At 35.8% G+C, this 16,465-nt stretch overlaps 1 non-coding gene across 1 annotated transcript; it reads left to right on the top strand.

The window, feature by feature from the left end:
• The first annotated feature begins 15,018 nt into the window (after positions 1-15,018).
• On the top strand, positions 15,019-15,125 carry LOC121228805 (small nucleolar RNA R71). Its single transcript, XR_005926379.1, has one exon. It is a non-coding gene; the product is annotated as a small nucleolar RNA R71 (small nucleolar RNA).
• The last annotated feature ends 1,340 nt before the right edge of the window (positions 15,126-16,465 follow it).

The raw sequence follows: 16,465 nt of genomic DNA, 5'->3' as shown, positions 1-16,465 counted from the left end.
TGACATGGTCTGGCACAAGCTCGTGTGGTTCACAGTCTGTGTGCCCAACTTGTGTCGGAGAGTCTAGGCTGTGTGGCCCCTATATCTTGCTTCGATTTTCCAATTTTCTCTCATTTTCAATTCATTTTGCTTCCAAATGCTCTCTTAAGTATAGAAACATGAATTTAAAGGATTAAGAGTATAAAATTCACCATTTACATCGACTAATCATCCAAAAACACATTAAGAATGAGGCTAAAACATGTTATTTTTATCATTTATCAACTATATAATTTATTTTGAATTAGGTTGGGAACGTTATTTATCCTCGGCCGAATTTGTGTACAATAATAGTTTCCAATCGAGCATTCAAATGCTTCATATGAAGCATTATAGGTCATAGGTGTCAAACACTTGTTCGCTAAGGTGGGAAAGAAAAATTGTTTGGTCAGAATTGATTCAGGAAATGAAAGATATAGTTAAGGTGATCTGAGATAGATTGAAAGTAGCTTTTGATAGACATAAATCATACACGGAACTGAAACATCGAGATATTGAGTTTGCCGTGGTTGATAAAGTGTTTCTAAAGGTTTCCTCATGGAAGAAAGTTCTACAATTCGGTTGAAAGGGAAAGCTGAGCCCGTGACTTATCGGACCGTATGAAATCACTAAAATGGTTGGACCAATTGTGCATCGGTTGGCATTATCGAAAGAGTTACAGAAAATACATGATGTTTTTTATGTGTCAATGCTTAAAAGGTATCAATCGGATCCGTCTCACATTATTTCAGCAAATGAAATTGAAATTCAGCTTGACTTATCATGTGAGGAAAAACCGTTCCAAATTCTCTCTTGCGATGTGAAAGTGTTAAGAAAGAAACATGTTCCACTCATGAGTGTTTTGTGGCATAACCATAGTGTGGAAAAAGCGACTTGAGGATTGGAAGAGACGATAAAATCCCAGTATCCCCACCTCTTTTCAGGAAAATTTCGATGATGAAATTTCTTAAGGGGGAGAATTATGATGACTCGAAAGTCAGTGGTGTCGAAAAGTGTGGTTTTGAAACCCTGATTCCTTAACCTAAAACCTTAAATATTTAATAAAGTATTTACGGAGTTATATTAGAAATGAATTGAATATTGGTCGAGTAATTTTCTAAGAATGGTGCTTAATTAGGGTGCAGAGACTAAATTGTTAAAGTGTCAAAAGTTCAATTTCAATATGTTTTTATTAACTGGAAATGGAATAAGGACTAAAGTGGGAATTACACCACTTCTAAGTATAGTGGATGGTAGCTTGGTAAATTTATAAAGAAAAATGTAATAAAATTGTAATAAATTAATAAATTAATCATAAACAAATTAAACAAATTATAAGAAACAAATAACCTTAGTGGATTAAAAGAGAATGGAATTTTTCTCTTTACATTTCAAATTTTCGAAACCAAGGGGAAGGAGAGAAGACGAGAGACCAGGGTTCTTTATGTTTGAAGCTTCAATTGGTATGTTCAATTTAGTCATTTTCTTATCTTTTTTATGTTTTCGAAATCTCGAGAGCTTAAGCTACCTGACCTATATAGTATTTTTTGGTATTGTTAAAGATTAAAGATAGTACCATGGTTGAATAATTGAAGTTTTAGGGGTTATATTTATAGATTTTATGTTTGGAGTTGAAAAAGGACTAAATTGTAAAGTTAATTGATGATTTTGTGTAATAGGGACTAAATTGCATAAAATTTGAAATTTACCATAAAAATGAGAAATATAAATTTTAATAAGGCTTAGAGTGAAATTGACATGAAAATTTGTGGTTAAATTTAAAAGTTATGTTAGTCTTAGTTTTGGGGACTAAATTGAATAAAATAAAAAAATCGCATAATTTAGAAATTGATTGGGAAAATGGTTGAGTATTGATGAAATACCTTTTTTTTGATTCACAACTAACGTCAACCTCAATTCGTCGAAAAAGAAAGGAAAAGATAGAGTTATCAACTAATAGCTCGAAGTTTACGGTTTGTGTTTTTATAATCCGAACTACTTTTAATTAATGCATATTAACATTTTTGTGCATTGCAAGAACATAAGGTGAGATAGTTTTTGAGAATGAGATGTTTTGGGTTGAATTGAATTGATTGATGTCCATTAGGACTAAATTGAATATATGTGAAAAATGTGTATGTTTATATAAATATGAAATTGAATGCATAATGAGACATTTGATGTTGCCATATGTTCCAATAAATGATTTCATGAGAAAATTTATGTGAATTGATGGTCGCTAAACTAACTAAAAATTCGACTTAAGGCAAGTGCACCTATCGAACAGTAGTATAATTATGGTGAAACCGAAAATATCGTATCCACGAGGACTAAAAGTACTAGTAATTACTATCTTTTTATTATCTAGCCTAAAAATTGAGAGAATGTTTACCTTAATCTAATTATCTAATTAGTTAAGATTACGACAGAGAATAAGGTTGGAAAATACTTTTGAAAAACTGATTGAGAAGACAATACCCAAGAAAGAATCCACCTAGACTTCACTTATTACCTTTCAATAAGACGATTTATTCACTTGACTTATTTCGTAGAAATCCCTGATTTATGTTAATATCCCTTTCGAGACTAAAAACAACTGACTATAGGTTGATTAATTGAAATCTCTTTCTAATTAAAACCCTTATAGTCGCATTAACTCGATCTATAGATTCCCTTATTAGATTTGACACTAATCCGACAAATTTATGTTGTCCTATCTCTAGGATTGCATGCAACTCCGCTTTATTATGAATGATCTACTCTTAAACAGGGACTTTTCCTCCACTGAATAAGCACATCAAAAACCTGAATTAATATCCTGGAATATTAAAGCAAGGATTAAAACTCACAATTAAGAATAAGAATAAATATTTATCATATAAATCAAAAAGTAATAAGATCCGTCTTAGGTTTCATCTCCCTAAGGTATTTATGGAGTTTAGTTCATGATAATAATGGAAAAAAAAATAAAGAAACCTAAAGAACTTCTAGGAAATTGGATGGAAATCTTCAGTCTTGATGTAGATCCTGCCTCCGAGGTGATTCCGATGGCTATTCTTGAGTACTTCCTTGCCTTCTACTCTACACATCCTCTTTAATCATCTTCTAGGGTGTTTATATAGCCATTAGAATGCTTCAAACCCCTCAAAAGTGACATTTTCTTAGTAGAACTAGACTTGGGCTCGACAGGGACACGGCCGTGTGCCACGCCCGTGTGAAGGTGCTCAGGCCGTGTGCAATCCTGACTTCGATTAATGTCGACATGGCCATGACACACGAGCGTGTGGTCTACCCGTGTGTCACACAGGGGCGTGTGGATCACTCGTGTGGAAGTGCTTAGGCCATGTGAAACACTGAGTTAGGCCCAATTTGTCTGTTTTTGACCTATTTCTTGCTCTTTTCGCCATCCTAAGCTCTTCTGAGTATAAAATATGAATTTAAAAGATTAGAAGCATCAAATTCAACAAAACCAAGGAAAAATCATCCATAAATATGTCAAGTATGGGGTAAAAATATGTATATATTACGGTTTATCAAATATCCCTACACTTAAGCATTTGCTTGTCCTGAAGCAAAATCCTCAACTTACAATTAAAATAAATCCTTCTCAACTTATAATTCTCATCAATAATGTTTGAAATAATCCATAAATAATCATACGTTAAGAGCTTAACTATAAGAACATTAAAGTTTCAAACAATCCAAATTGAGCATTTAAATCATAAAATCATAGGTATCCCCATTTATCTAAGTAATCACCTTTAATTCCAAATTGACAAGGTTGACATCCTCACTAATGATTCACTCAAATCACTCAAAGTGTTTAGGGTTCAATAATTAAGCACTCAATAGTCAAACATGGAAAGTTATTACCATAGGCTTGCATGAAAATCAAATCTCCACCACTATAATGAAATGATATACAAATCAAAAGGTCTTTAACAGGGTTGTAATGGGGCTTGGGTTAAAGGTGTGGATAAAGGCTGCAAAAGAGGGTTAGAATCGAGATTAATTTAATAGATTACCAAACTTAGAAAAACAAAGCTGATCACTGAATTACAAACAAGTGCCAGAATTAACACTAACCAAAACTCATGAAGGGAGTTTTTCTCTCAATATGATAACTTATCCAAGCTCTTTTAGAACAATATGTAATTTGAATGAATATACGGTTTTTTTTAAGAAATAGAACAAGTACAAAATGGAAAATACATAATAAGAAATAATTCAGCAACTGGAATGAACGAATATAATTAGGTAACTAATCAAATTAAATCTCGAAAAAAGGGAGTCGATAAAAAGGGAGAAATTCTTAACGAATCAAAAAGGGTTAAGTTGTGGGTTAATATAAAGGGGAAAATCAAGAAATAATAGTTAAGGCCCAAAGGGGTTCACTAGGGGTCAACTGTGTAGGTAGGATTTTTTATGGGGTAAATGGGTTGAAACCTAAGTGCCTTTATCATTTTTGTCGTAACCATTTTTTTTGAAAAAACGGGAATCGACTTAGATTTTTGGAAATGAAAACGAATAGAGGAGTCGCCACCAATCTTTTTTGATGAGGTGTGATCGGATCACCTTAAATTAATCATTTTAATAAAAGTTAAGATTTACTAAAACGATAATTTTTGGTCTACGAAAATCAAAAAATGAGTTCGGGAGTCGATTACGCACGAGGAAGGATTAGCACACTCGACACGCCCAAAATTGGTACCTAGTTGATTAATTAGTGTCTTAGTGTCGAAAATTTGAAAACTTGAAAGAATTTAAAATACGATCCCTCTTTGTAAAGAAAATGCTCAAATGTTAAAGACCTTCTCGTCTCACAATATAAAATGTCACATCCAGTAAGTTAGGACACGACATCTTGAATTTTCGAGAGCGAGCTTGCCTTTTATATAAAAATTCGTGTATTTCAAAAGGTTATTCAGTTAGTTAAGGTGAACGAGGAAAATCGAAACCCAGTAAGTTAGGGCACATTTCCACGAATTCCCGAACACCGAATATTGCCTTTACTTGCAAAAATCTTATTTCGAGGTAACAAAATGCCATACCCGGTAAGTTAGGGCACAACACCTCGTATCTCCGAGAATAAGCATTTTTCAAAACTCATGTCGCGATTTAAAAGAGTATTCCGTTATTTAGGTTAAAGGAGAAAAATCGAAACCCAGTAAGTTAGGGCACGATTGTCTCGAATTACCAAATACTGAATATTACTTTTATGAAAGAATTATTATTGGGTTGGATATAATGATAATAATAATAATATTAAAGTAAAGTAAATAATAATACTATATATAAATATATATATATGTATATAATAGAAATACACATTACTATATAATAATAATAATAATAATAAATATAGGAATACAAAAAGCAAATATAATAAAAATATTAAATTAAAGTAATAAAAAACAATACTATATATAAATATATATATACTTAAAAATATACACTAATATATAATAATAGTAATAGCAAAAATAATGAAAATATGAGTAATATTAATAATATATTAGAATACAAAAGTAAAGTAATAACAATAGGGGTGATAATAATAATAATAATACAAACAATAATACATATATATATAATAATAGTAGTCAGAAATAAAAAATAATAGAAGTAACAATAATGATAGTAATAATATAAATAAATATGGAGAGGGTATATATAATATAATAATAATATAAATAATAATATATACATGAGAAATAATAATAATAATATAAATAATAGTAAAAATAATAAAATAAAAAAAATAAAACAAAACTCTCAACTCTCTCCCTCTTTCCCTCTTTCCGGCCATGGTCCGGTCAGTACCCAGGTGCCGGACCGGCACCGTCCACCGTCTTTGTCGCCGTCGCCGGCCACCGTGCGCGGTGGCCGAAATTTAAAAAATGTATTATTTTTTGTTTTCTTTTTTATTTTTATATCTAAATATATGTATACTATTTTTGAAAGAAAAGAAAAAAAGAAAAAATGTTTATATGTACAAAAAAAGTGAAAATAAAAAGGAAAAAAGAAATAAAAACCTTAACGCGTTTGAATCTTTTCTTTTTCAATACTCGCTTTTTTTATTTCAGATTTGTTTGCAAACCTTTTGCTTTTACATTCTTCTCCTTTTTTTATGAAAAAAACCTTTCAAAAATACAATTCTTTCCTCCTCTTTTTTTTTTTTACAATGATTTTAGCATGGCCTTTTTATAGCCATCTTACATACATTTCTTATCATTCTATGTCTCTTCTCCATTTGATGGTGTAGGTGCAAGTGGAAGACAAGGTGGTGGAGTAGGTGCAAGTGGGAGGCAAGGTGGTGGAGTAGGTGCAAGTGGGAAGCAAGATGGCTAGGGTTTTGTCTTTTTTTTTTAGGTTGTATTGGGCTAGGGTTTTTATTATTTGGGCTTAGTTTTGGGTCTGATTTTGTAATTGGGTTTATGAATTGGGTAGGATTTAGGTTTGATTTTAATTTGTTGGGCCGGGCAAATTTGGGCCTCTACAATTTTCATATATCAAATCAAAGGTGTGGTCTTGACATGCATAATCGAAGAAAAGTTTTAGAATAACAAATCAATGTTGACACACTCATAACCAATAAAATCAGTGAGCAAGAAAGATATATGCTCTAAAAGGCTCAAAGTCTCACGGAAATTATAGGTATTTGATGTCAATCCTGTGAATTCAAAACTTCAAGATAATACCTCAATTCAGGGAAACAACCTAGCAATTTTACTTCTCAAAAGTCAACTTATCATGCTTGATTCTCTAATGTCTTACAGTTTAAAGAATCAATGCATAGTTACCTATGATTTAATTCAAAACATATCAAAAAAAAAAAATCATAAGTCAATCAAGATTCATTCTAATAGTAATATGAGGAACTTTTTTTGAGAACAAGATAAAAATTCAGGGATTTTTTCCGATAGTCACATAAATAACCTCCCCACACTTAAGATTTACATTGTCCTCAATGTACAGGGATATATAATAGCAATCTAAGCATAATATCAAAAGAGAGTAAGAGAATCGAAACTGCCCTGAATTTGGATGTAATCCTTGAAAGAGCGGAAACAGGTTTAGAGGCATTGAAAGTGATGGGTATGTGACATGTAGGTAGAGGTGAAGGTGGTGGTAGAGGTTGGGTTCCACAATCACAGTGCCCAGCGATGAGGTTATCGTGGTGGTCGGTGTCGTGGTGGCTGTGGTCGTGGTCGAGCAGGACATCGCAGTCGTGGATGATTGTTTGTTTATGCCTTAGTAGTACCCATCGACTGAACCTCTTGAAACTGCGATGCCGTTAATAATATTTAAGGTATTTATATGTATATGGTTATTATGGTTAGTAGTAATGAAAGAACTAGATAAAATAATATTCAAATTATACTAATAAAAGTCTTGTAAGTAATTGATAACGAAAGTGCAAAAGAAATGTCAAAATAAAGATAAAATGAAAAGAAAAGCAATTTGAAAATTAGTTGGACTTAATAGTCCTCGTCGACAGCTGGATCGTGAGGTGGTGGTGCTGGAGGCGATATGTGAAAATGTTGGCAAATTTTTTGTAGTGTCGCCTCAATGCTGTCGAATTGTTGAGTGCAATACTGTTCAAAGTGATGGAGGTGGTCAGAAACTTCCGACAATGAAGCAGTCACATGAACTGGTCGATGACTCGGTGGTGGCTGTGAAGGTGGGTCTTCCTGAATTGCAGGATATCATCAGAAATATCCTTGGCTTCATACTTATCAGTAGCTCGTGCAAGTCGGTACTGAGGAGGCTTGAACCCATGACGACGCTCAATCATTCGCATATGGAGCATACTTTGGATGCCCTATGTGGACATCTGGCCAATTACTGTGAGCGATGAAGACTACGCCACTGTATTCAGGAGCCCAAAATATCACGCTAGACAAGTCACATATGGGTCGATGCTGATGACTTCCTTTCAGTGTTGTTCTCTCTGGTGGCGAAAGGCAATGGCAACAAAGTAAGTGAGATAAAAAATATGCCCATGGCTAATGCTCCACAGGAAGTATGCGTCATGAGTGTTGACGAATCTAGTGCTCTCTCGCCTCCTCGTCAATGTGTGTGCCAAAAAGGCGTGGAGATAGCGTAAAGCTAGAGCTAGAGTTGATGCCTTTGAACGGCTAAGATCATAAATGCCAGTAGCAGGGTGGAGGTTGACCCAACACGATGATGGTGAACGATGTATGTGGCGGTGGAGGTGGGGGAAATGGTAGGTCTCCATAAAGTCGTCAGTATAGAGTCCCAAGGTAGCTCCAAATTCGGGGACACTCAACTGTCATACTAGACCGCCAAGGCGGAATTGAACTGTTCCTGGGTCGTCGTATTCCGCCATCACTATCTGTAACTGGAAAGTTGAGCCGAGTTCCAAGGTGAATTCCAAATATTTTGGCTCCATGATAGCAAAAAATCGGTCCCACGGAGTTGTGGGGAGGAGGTCCCGTACCAAATCGGCTAGGTAGACCTTCTCTAGTGTGGCCCAATCGATGCAACACCCCACACCAAGCGGTCGGGCACGTAGAATTTGAAATAGTTCTTCTTAGGACCTTGGTGGGAATTGGACGAATGGGTGTCGTATCTCGGTGGCGGGACTCAAGGAAGATGTTGTTCCTTTCTATTTTTTCGAAGCGGGAACCGCGACTTTCTTACCTTTTGTGTTCGTCATGATGCCTACAAATAAAAGACTAAGTTATCCATAAAATAATCCCCACACTTGCAAGTCAAAAATTAGAGTAGTCCAAAATATTAAATTGGTTGAAAAATAGCATGGACAAATACTCAAGCATGCCAAAACTAAATAGTGACACTGCATAGGAATCAAAGGACCAAAGGAATAATGATAAATCTTAGTGAGAAAATAGTATTGAAAAATAAACAAATCTCAACTAAAAGACAAATCAAGTTATTAGCAATAGAAATACGAGAAATTGTGATAAAAAATGCCTAGGAACTGACATAGACAACTTATGTTAGACATGAAAGCAGTAAATAGATGAAGAAACAATGAAACAGAGATGCAAGTGAGATGATAGTACGAAATATGGTGTGGTAGACCAAGAAGAAATGAAATCCATGGAAACACAAAAGACCAAGAATGAGTGAATGTAGTATTATGCATAGGTCAAGCACTATTAGTAGAAAAATCACAAATCACTAAACAAAAATAAGAATCACAAGCATGAATATCATTAGCAGTGTAAAGAATAACAAAAAATAGTCAAATGAAACAAGAAATAAAATAAAGACAGTAAAAGAAATGAAGATAATGGAGAGAAAAGGATAGACAAACGTAGTGGTGCTTGGTGGTGCTCGGTGTTCGCTCGGAGTGGCGCGTAATGAGAGGCGGAAGGGGTGAGGGAGAAGGGGAAAGGAGAGGAGGAGGTGGCTGGCGACAGTACATGGTGGTCAGAGAGGGAGGGGGAAGAGAGGGAAAAAGGAAGAAGGATAAGGGGGGCTTGTTGAAGAAGATGATGAATAGTGAAGGGTAAAGGGAGAAATTACGGTTAGGGGGGATTAAAAAGGGGGCCATGGCCGTGTAAGCCCCATTTTAAGCCACATGATTGTGGCCCACGACCGTGTGGTACGCTCTCAGCCCGTGTTTTTCATGAAATTCGTAGTCAGGATTGCACACGGTTGCTTTGACACGCCTGTGTCACCACACGACCGCGTTGCACGGCCGTGTGTACGATCGTTCACTTCTCTCACGCCCATGTTAGAATCACCACGCTCGTGTGTTTATGTCGTGTGTTTATGGTTTGATGTTTCAAGTCAGTATCGCACATGGCCTGCGGACACACCCGTATGTTCATCCCGTGTGACCCACACGGCCACATCACTCGACCATGTGGTGCTCACTTCGTTTCTCCCACGCTCGTGTCTAATCCAACATGCTCGTGTCAATTAGTCAGAATTGTGCACGGCTCTTGAACACGACCGTGACCTACACCCGTGTTCTATTCTGACTTCATTTATCGTTTCGAATTTTCGAAAAGTTTTCACATGGCCTCAAACACACCCGTGGTACGGGCCGTGTGTCTCCCACGGCCGCCTCGCACGGACGTGGTGATTTATCGCACGCCATTTTGTCCTGTTTTAGCACAGCCATAGCCACGTCCGTGTTGCTTGATCGTGGGAAGCCCACGGCCGAAAGTACGCCCGTGTGCTAGGTCGTGTGTGTTGAAAATACCTGCAGTCAGATTATAAAGCAAAAAGGGAAAACAAACTAAGTTATTTGGTGGGGTTAGTGCTCGGGTTGCCTCCCGAAAATCACTTATTTAGAGTCTAAGCTCGACTTTACCTGGTAGGTATGTTTATTCAGGTTCGCGGAGCTGTAGCTTCTCTCCCTTGTCCTTGAAATCCTCACCGTTATAAAGTTTAAATTGATGTCCATTTACCTTGAAAGTGCCTTAAGTTGGGTGACTTACCTCTACTGTGCCATATGGAAAGAAATTTTAGACTACGAAAGGACCTGACCATCATGATTTAAGCTACCCAGGGAACAATTTGAGCCTTGATTTGTATAACAGGACACGATCTCCAGCTTCAAATTGCTTGTTTTGCTTTAAACAAGCATCATGGCGACACTTTGTTGCTTAATTGTATATACGTAAATTCTTATAGGCATTAGCTCGCCATTCATCTAAGTCATTCAGCTACATCAATCTCCTTTCACTTGCGAGTTTGGGATCAAAGTTTAGAAATTTTATAGCCCAGAATGCTTTATGTTCCAATCCAAACGGTAAATGACAACTCTTCCCATAAACAAGTCTGTAAGGGGATGTTCTTATGGGTGTCTTAAAAACGGTTCTATAGGGCCATAAAGCATCATCTATTTTCTTTGCCCAATCTTTCCTATTTGACTCTACAGTTTTTTCTAGAATGCGTTTAAGTTCTCGGTTAGCGACTTCGACTTGTCCACTAGTTTGAGGATGGTAAGGGGTAGATGTTCTGTGATAAACTCCATATTTCTTAAGGGTTTTATCAAATTGAGTATTATAGAAATGAGTGCCCCGATCACTGATGATTACTCTAGGTTTTCCAAATCGAGAGAAAAGTTTCTTAAGGAACTTCACCACTACTCTACCATCATTAGTAGGTAAGGCTTGGGCTTCCACCCATTTAGACATATAATCAACGACTACAAATATGTATTTATTCCCAAATGAGCTAGGGAATGGACCCATGAAATTAATACCCCATGCATCAAAGATTTCACATGAGAGCATGTACGTTTGGGGCATTTCGTCACGTTTAGAGATATTACCTGTTCGTTGGCATTTATCGCAAGTAGCAACATACCTGTTGGAGTCTTTGAATAGTGTGGGCTAGTCAAAACCTGATTCGAGTGTTTTATGTGCGGTCCTAATTCCACTGTAATGTCCCCCAGTTGGTTCTGAGTGGCAATGCTCTAAAATTTTAATCGCTTCTGTCTCTGTAACGCATCTTCGAATGACTTGATCTGCACATATACGAAAAAGAAAAAGTTCTTCCCAAAAATAATTTTTCACATCAGTAAAGAATCGTTTCTTTTACTGATGTGTCAACCTTTTTGGTATAATGTTAGCGGCTAAATAATTCGCAATATCTACAAACCAAGGTTCTTCCGAGTCAGAGATAGCAAAAAGTTGTTGTTTAGGGAATGAGTAATTTATCTCCTGTTCGTTCAATTCATTGAGATGTGGGTTTTCTAATCTGGATAAATGATCTGCTGCAAGATTTTCTGCTTCTTTCTTATATTGAATTTCTAAATCAAATTCCTGCAACAATAAAATCCAACTTATTAGTCGAGGTTTTGCATCTGTTTTAGTAAGGAGGTATCGAAGAGCTAAGTGGTCAGTGTAAACGAAAACTTTAGATAATATTAAATATGGTCTAAATTTATTGAATGCAAAAACCACAACCAATAATTCTTTCTCGATCGTCGTATAATTTTCTTGTGCAGCTATCAATGTTTTGCTAGCATAATAAATTGGTTGAAAGTGCTTGTCTTTCCGCTGTCCAAGAACTGCTCCTATTGCAAAATCACTCGCATCACACATTAGTTCAAAGGTAAATTCCAATCAGGTGCAACTACAATTGGAGCGTTAATTAATGTATCCTTAAGAGTATTGAATGCTTCTAAACAATCCTGACTGAAATTGAAAGGTATATCTTTCTCTAAAAAATTCGTTAAAGGCTTGGCTATTTTTGAAAGGTCTTTAATAAATCGTCTATAAAATCCAGCATTACCTAAAAAACTACGAATAGCTTTAACTGAATTAAGGAAAGGTAGTTTCTCAATAGTTTCAACCTTTGCTTTATCAACCTTGATTCCCTTGCTAGAAATTTTGTGGCCTAACACAATCCCTTCACGAACCATGAAATGACATTTTTTCTAATTCAGTACAAGATTTGTTTCCTCACATCTAATCAAAACTCGTTTTAAATTTTTAAGGCAGAGATGGAAAGAGTTACCGAATACCGAGAACTCATCCATGAATACCTTCATAATGTCTTCCACAAGTTTATCAAAAATAGCCAGCATGCATCACTGAAAAGTAGTAGGAGCATTACATAATCCAAAATGCATTCATCAATAAGCAAACGTACCGTATAGACATGTAAATGTCATTTTCTGTTGGTCCTCAGGAGCTATTGGGATTTGGAAATAACCAGAGAATCCATCTGGGAAGCAATAATACATATGTCCAGATAATCTTTCCAACATCTGATCAATGAATGGTCGGGGAAAGTGATCTTTTCTTGTGGCATCGTTCAATTTCCTATAGTCAATGCAGACTCTCCATCTCGTGACTATTCGTATGTGAATTAATTCGTTCTTCTCATTGGCCAAAACAGTCATTCCTCCTTTCTTAGGAACAACCTACACAGGACTCACCCAGGAACTGTCAGAGATAGGATAAATAATTCCAGCATCTAGAAGTTTAATTACCTCAGCTTTTACAAAGTCTTTCATGTTAGGATTCAACCGTCTTCGCACTTGCATACAGGGTTTGAATTTATCTTCCATTAAAATTTTATGGGTGCAAAAAGAAGGGTTAATCCCTCTTATGTTAGAAATCTTCCAGGCTATGGCTCTTTTATGCTCCTTTAAAACTTTGAGTAACTCGTCTTTTTTGGTTGGCTGTAAATCTGAAGCAATAATTACTGGTAATGTGGAATTATCTCCAAGAAACGCGTATTCTAAGTGATCTTGTAATTGCTTTAATTCCAATTTAGGCAGTTCTTCAACAGAGGGTTTTAATTTTAATTCATTATTTACCTCAATACCCTCATAGCTCTTCTGTCTCAATGAAGGTCTGTCTCAATGAAGGTTCATTGGAATTTAGTTCATCTTTTATCTTACCTATCTCAGAATCATCATCATTTACCTCTTTTCTTGGGCAAGATACAGTTCCAACGTGTCCTTATGTATGATTTCCTGTAATGAGTGTTGAGTAGCATGATCAATAGAGTCAATAAAAGAACATGAGTTATCCTGTTCCCTAGAAAGTCTCATAGCATCATAAATTTTAAAAATAATCTCTTTGTCACCTACTCTAAGCACAAGTTTACCATCACCTACATCAATTACAGCCCTAGTAGTGGCTAAAAATGGACGACCTAAAATTAAAGGCACCTCAACATCCTCATCCATGTCAAGCACAACAAAATCAACAGAGAATATAAATTTATCTACTTTTACAAGTACGTCTTCTATAATACCCCTAGGATATTTAACAGATCTATCAGCTGGTTGAATACTCATCCTAATGGGTTTAGGTTCCCTAAGACCAAGTTGTTTGAACATTTTATATGGCATCAAATTAATGCTAGCGCCTAAATCAGCTAGTGCCTTCTCAACATTCAAACTACCAATTAAGCAGAGAATAGTAAAACTTCCTGGATTTTTCAGTTTGGTTGGCAGATTATTTTGGAGTATAGCCGAGCATTCCTCGTTGAGTTCCACTGTAGACAAATCTTCAAACTTTCTTTTATTTGTTAGAAGCTCCTTTAAAAATTTTGCATATGTAGGCATTTGCGAGATAGCTTCAACAAAAGGTAAATTAATATGTAATTGTTTAAAAAGTTCGAGAAATTTACCGAATTGTGCATCCATGCGATCCTTCTTCAACTTCGCTGGGTATGGGACTGGTGGTTTATATTCCCTCAACACCAGTTTTTCATTGTCTTCGGGTTTTTCCTCCTCTCCTTTTTTTCTATCAGCTTTTCTGGTTGCAGCTTCTTTTCAGATTCAATAACACCTTTCCACTCTTTAATGTAACTCCTTTCACATGCTCTTTTGGATTGGGTTCGATATTGCTGGATAGGCTCTCTGGTAGTCTCTCTGAAATCATCTTAGCCAGCTGTCCTATTTGATTCTCGAGCCCTTGAATTGATGCTTGCTGATTTTTAAGTGTAGTTTTAGTATTCTGAAGACGAGTCTCTGCTACTGAGATAAATTTTGTCATCATTTTTTCAAGGTTTGGCTTTTTCTCTGGCTGGTACGGTTGTTGTTGGAAGCCTGGAGGGGGTGGTGGTCTTTGATTTCCTTGGCCTCCCCATGAGAAATTTGGGTGGTTCCTCCAACTTGCATTATAAGTGTTACTATAAGGATTATTTTGGGGTCGAAGATTATTACCCATATAGTTCATTTGCTCATTCTCCATGTTAGGGTCATAGGATAGGTAGTCTAAATTGTTCGTTCCACCTCCACTTGCATCGCACCGCATTACTGGATGAACCTGTGAAAAGCCAAGTAAACCATCAATTTTTCTATTCAAAAGTTTTACCTGATCAGAGAGCATAATAACTGAATCGACGTTAAAAACGTCGGCTGCTTTTGTTGGCTTTATCCTTATGACTTGCCACTGATAATTATTCAGTAACATCTCTTTTATAAACTCATAAGCCTCTTCAGGTGTACCAGCAGCTGCGTCAATCATCCGTCTAGTTGAAGGATTCAAACCGTTATGGAAAGTTTGAACTTGTAGCCAAAGGGGTAACCCATGGTAAGGGCACCTTCTCAATAGATCCTTGTATCTCTCCCATGCATCAGAAAGTGTTTCTAAATCAATCTGCACAAAAGAAGAAATATCATTCCTTAGTTTAGCCGTTTTAGCCGGTGGAAAATATTTTAGTAAAAATTTTTCTGTCATTTGTTCCCAAGTTGTGATTGACCCTCGTTGTAACGAGTTTAATCACTGTTTAGCTTTGTTCCTCAATAAGAATGGAAACAACCGAAGGCGAATGGCATCGTCAGAAATGCCATTGATCTTAAAAGTGTCACAGAATTCCAGAAAGTTTTCTAAATGAGTGTTTGGATCCTTGTCCTGCAAACCATCAAACTGAACAAACTGTTTATCATTTGAATTGTGTTAGGTTTCAGTTCAAAATTATTTACAGCAACAACAGGCCTAACTATACTCGACTCAGTTCCTGTTAAAGTAGGTTTAGCATAATTATACATAGTATGAGGAGCAGGATTCTGATCTACTAAATTTGCAACAACCACAAGAGGCAATAGATTATTTTGATTATCAGTCATGTCCTTGGTTGTGGTTTGAATATCGTCCTCTTGCCCTTCCTCTATGTATCGTAGGCTACGCCTTATTTCTCTTCTGTTTCTACGAGCTGTACTTTCAATCTCACTATCAGAAATTAGAGGTCCTGACGGGTTTCTTCTAGTCATAAACTATAAAAACCTGCCAGAAGTAAATAAAAGAAAATTTAGTAATTTAAGCAAAATTAAAAATAAAATTGCAATAAAAATAAAAAATGGCTAAAGTAATAAAAATTAAACGTTCCTAATATCTTAGCCCCCGGCAACAATGCCAAAAACTTGATGGTTGTTAAACTAACTAAAAATTTGACTTAAGCCAAGCGCACCTATCGAACAGAAGTATAGTTATGGTGAGACCGAAAATATCGTATCCACGAGGACTAAAAGTACTAGTAATTACTATCTTTTTATTATCTAGCCTAAAAATTAAGAGAATGTTTACCTAAAACTAATTATCTAATTAGCTAAGATTATAACAGAGTTAAGGTTGGAAAATACTTTTGAAAAACTGATTGAGAAGACAATACCCAAGAAAGAATCCACCTAGACTTCACTTATTACCTTTGAATAAGACAATTTATTCACTTGACTTATTCCGTAGAAATCTCTTATTTATGTTAATATCCCTTTCAAGACTAAAAACAACTGACTCTAGGTTGATTAATTGAAATCTCTTTCTAATTAAAACCCTTATAGTCGCATTAACTTGATCTATGGATTCCCATATTAAATTTGACTCTAATCTGGCAGATTTATGTCACACTCTCTCTAGGATTGCATGCAACTCCGCTTAACTGTGAATGATCTAATCTTAAACAGGGACTTTTCCTCTACTGAATAAGCACATCAAAATCCTGAATTAATATTCTGGAATATTAAAGCAAGGAT

The sequence above is a fragment of the Gossypium hirsutum genome, chromosome A04 (genome assembly GCF_007990345.1).
Source record: "Gossypium hirsutum isolate 1008001.06 chromosome A04, Gossypium_hirsutum_v2.1, whole genome shotgun sequence".
Classification (NCBI taxonomy): Eukaryota; Viridiplantae; Streptophyta; class Magnoliopsida; order Malvales; family Malvaceae; genus Gossypium; species Gossypium hirsutum.
Note: the sequence above shows the minus strand (reverse complement) of the source record. Positions and strands in the feature narration are given on the sequence as shown.